The sequence below is a fragment of the Saccopteryx leptura genome, chromosome 3 (assembly GCF_036850995.1).
Source record: "Saccopteryx leptura isolate mSacLep1 chromosome 3, mSacLep1_pri_phased_curated, whole genome shotgun sequence".
Lineage (NCBI taxonomy): Eukaryota > Metazoa > Chordata > Mammalia > Chiroptera > Emballonuridae > Saccopteryx > Saccopteryx leptura.
In genome coordinates this window covers 75,082,841-75,087,031 of record NC_089505.1, presented here as the reverse complement: position 1 = coordinate 75,087,031, position 4,191 = coordinate 75,082,841, and the positions used below count along the sequence as shown (strand labels likewise).

Sequence of the window (4,191 nt, the reverse complement as noted above, 5' to 3'; positions counted from 1 at the left end):
CTCTGAGGACTGCAGATCTTCACCATGTGCTGTGGAGGGAGAACATGGGACTCAGAGATCGTACGTCACAGCTCAAGGTCACACAAGTAGTGGACAATGAAGAAATGTTTCAAGAAGAACCAGTGTGGTTCTCCAAATCAGGGCAATAACCCATTTCTTGTCCACTGAATCTGAAGATAGGGTCACGTGACAAAGGCGACAGGTCTTTCCAAGGAATGAGGGCACTGACGAACATGATAGACGCAGGCTTGTTCCCAGAAAGGCAAGTGGATGTTGTCATAAAAAAGAGAAATTCACCTGGGGACTGTGATAAAAAGCCACACTTTGAGGCCAGAAGGGACACATTTACTTCCCTTATTTTTCTCTATTTCTCCATTGTGTTCATTGTCAGAAACACTTGACCTGAATTGCACAGGAAGATAGTGGACCTGTCCCTGCTGATCTGAGCTCTGCAGTCACAGAGACCCACGTCTTCCTGAAGCATCTCCAGGGCTGGTGACCACCATCCATGGTGAGGACCCCACAGGTAAGAGCTGATGGACGGGCTGAGGATGAAGGTGACCCCATGGGGAAGGCTCTGACAGGGAACGACGTGCCCTGGGTCACCTCATCTGGAAGGGGCATCTCAGGAGACTCAGGGTTTATTCCTGTCAATCAAACTTGAGAACCAAGCTTATGAGGAGAGAATATTCTCCTTTCTGAGGGGCTGCTTATGTGACAGGATGGAATAGCCCCTGAGTGGCCACAACCTATGTTTCTATCCTGAGGACACTGAGCTCCTCCATCTACACTGTCAGGACCAAACAGAAGAGACACCATGACCCCCACCTGCATGGCCCTGCTCTGCCTGGGTGAGATTGAGGAGAGGGAGGAGAAGCCCTGGTCCAGTGGGGACCCTGCCCCACAGCCAGGTCCTGTTCTCTCAGGACCCCTGGACTCAGGAGGCTCATGATGGTGGTGGTGGGGAATATGCTCAGGTTTTAAGGGCAAATCTCTCATAGGGACTCTCTTCCAGAGCTGAGTGTGATCCCAAGGGCCAGAATGCAGGTGGGTGAGTCTTTCTCCAAGGGGCACCAGGAACCATACCACAAGGGGACCAAGGAGCCATCCCCTAGTAAGTTGGGGATGGAGAACATCAATTCTGGGCTGACAGATGGGGGACATCTGTGGTGTTCGGGGCTGAGAGCTGGGGGTGGGGAATATCTTGGGACCCAGCTTCTAATTTCTTTCAGGGACCCTCCCCAAGCCCACTATCTGGGCTGAGCCAGGCTCTGTCATCCCCCTGAAGAAGTCCATGACCATCTGGTGTCAGGGGACCCTGCAGGCCCAGGAGTACCGTCTGTATAAAGAGGGAAACACACAACCTCTGAAGCCAGAGAAGGCACTGAAGTCTGAGAACAAGGGCAAGTTCTCCATCAAGTACATGACAGAGCGTGATGCAGGGAGATATTACTGTACATACCGCAACATGAACACCTTATCAGAGTGCAGTGAACCCCTGGAGCTGGTGGTGACAGGTGAGGTGACAATTAGGGGTCCCAGCCTCAGGCTCTGCCCTCAGGAAGGGGGTCTGCTCTCAGGGGGTCTCCCCTCTCACAGCCCAGCCCTGGGGGATGAGAGGGAGGTGGGAGCCCATCTAACACACTGCCTCCTCCTCTCCTAGGATCCTACAGCAAACCCAGCCTCTCAGCCCTGCTCATCCCTGTGGTGACCTCAGGAGGGAACATGACCCTCCAGTGTGGCTCAGAAGAGGGATTTGATAGGTTTATTCTGACTAAGGAAGGAGATCACAGGTCTTCCTGGACTCTGGACTCAAAACAAAATTCTAATGGGAAGTCCCAGGCCCTGTTCTCTGTGGGTCCGATGACCCCCAGCCACAGGTGGACATTCAAATGTTATGGCTGTCACAGGGACAGCCCCCAGGTGTGGTCACAGCCCAGTGATGTCCTGGAGCTCCTGGTCCCAGGTGAGTAAGTCCCATTAGTGTCCCATCCATGGATTGAGGCACCAGACCCATTACTGGCATCATTTCTGTGAATGGAGCCCCATGTGAGAGGATGAGGGACACAAGGGCTCCTGGGTCAGAGACACAGAGAGACAGTGAGACCTGGGCCAGGACAGGAGAAGACATTGTATGGGAGGAGCAGCCCCTCTAATTCACGTCTGGTCTCCCCAGGTCTGTCTCAGAAGCCCTCCCTCCTGACCCAGCAGGGCCCCATCGTGGCCTATAGACAGAACCTGACCTTTCAGTGTCTCTCTAATGTAAGCTATGACAGATTCATTCTTATCAAGGAGGAGGGACATGACCACCCCAAGATTTTTTTTGAGTCCCAGACTGGGCTCTCTAAGGCCAACTTCTTCTTTGGCATTGTGAAAACTTTGGAAGGGGGCCAGTACAGATGCTAAGGTGGACACAACCTCTCCTCAGAGTTGTCAGCCCCCAGTGACCCCGTGGACATACCGGTGGCAGGTGAGGGGCCAGCCGGTTCAGTCAGGGACCCAGACTCTGCACAGGCCCTACTGGAGGATCTCAGGTGGTGATGGGCAGAGTGAACGTGTAGGGTCCCAGGAAGGGGGACAGAGAGACAGGGGATGGGAGGGGAGGGGAGACTCAGAGAAACAGAGACAGACAGAGAGGAGGGTCCTCAGAGAGAGGGCTGCTGACTCTCAGGTCAGAACAAGGTGGCAGGCAGCCCCTCACCCACACTCCCTCTCTCTAGGACGGCTCCCTGATAGACCCTCCCTCTCGGTGCAGCTGGGCCCCACAGTGACCTCAGGAGAGAACGTGACCCTGCTCTGTCAGTCACAGAGCCCGACGGACACTTTCCTTCTGTCCAAGGAGGGGACAGCTGATCCCCCACTGCGTCTTAGATCAGAGCTCCGAGCTCAGCAGTACCAGGCAGAGTTCTCCATGAGTCCTGTGACCTCAGCCCATAGGGGGACCTACAGGTGCTATAGGTCACAGAACAGCAACCCCTACCTGCTGTCACAGCCCAGTGAGACCCTGGATCTCCTGAAGCCAGGTGAGGGGCCCCTGACACTGTCGTTTGTCAGTTCAGGGTTCTGTCCCCAGAAGAATGATGGGCTAAAAGAGGGGTGAGAGCTTCAGGGATTATCACCCAGAAGATATCTGTCTCTCAGAAACTCTCCTACCCCCTCCCACCCTTCCTCCAGCTTAGGTGCAGGAGGCACCAGGTGGACAGTGGGAGGGTCTGAGGGGGACACACTGCCAATGCAGGGGGAGTCTGAGTGAGCAGCTGTGGTCAGCCCCAGACTCTCATCACTTCCTGTTTCCCTTCCCAAGACTCTCTGAGTCCCCAGCCTGCCCACAGACCCCCGTCTTCAGAGTTGATGAATCACTGGAACCTCTTTGCTCAGATGGAGCACAGTCCACCCCAAAGAAGCTCTGAGTCTCTCAGAGGATCTACTGCCTCCCAGACACTTAAGGACAGGCTTGTGTTCCAGGGTGTCTGGTAGTCAGGACTTGCATAGACATCCTGTGACCTGGGGTGATTTAATATTACCTTGCCCTCTGTGACCTCATTCTCCACAATCTCTATCCTCAGGCACCCGAGACTACACAGTGGAGAATGTCATCCAGATGCGTGTGGCTGGCTTGGTCCTCGTGATCCTTGGGGTGCTGCTGTTTCAAGCTTAGCATCAGAGAAGACCCCACGGTGCAGCCAGGATGGAAACACAAGAGATGACAAACCCATTATTCACTGAGGTAGAACCTTGGAAATGACTCTGATGACACCAGGAGGTTCTGAAAGAACATGTGGGCAGTACTGAGGACTGTCTGCTTGGAGTTTCCAGGGTGTAAGTGTGGTTCACGTGCAGGGGAAACATCGGGACTGTAGCCATAGAAGCTTTTCCATAATTAAACAGTGGTCATTATATTTTATTTCTCCATTGATTTGTAATATTTGCTTGATTCCTCGGTGTGAGAGCTCTAGTCATGGTCAACTTGAAGATGGCAGTGTGGAGACCCTGTGTGCACAGTGACGGTGGAATGAATGTAATTGTCTTTACAAGTGAGTATGGCCAACTGCAGCCCCTCACTGATGACCCGACGTGCTTGCTGTCTTCTTCTATTGGGAAGGTCATGGTAAAGTCCACCTCAGTCTCATACCCTCGTTTCAATGAGACTCTGATGTCAAAATCAGAGTACACTCACATTAGACCAAAAAA

General features: G+C 53.3%; 1 pseudogene; it reads left to right on the top strand.

Moving 5' to 3' along the window:
- The first annotated feature begins 233 nt into the window (after positions 1 to 233).
- Positions 234 to 3,658, top strand: LOC136398225 (leukocyte immunoglobulin-like receptor subfamily A member 6; annotated as a pseudogene).
- The last annotated feature ends 533 nt before the right edge of the window (positions 3,659 to 4,191 follow it).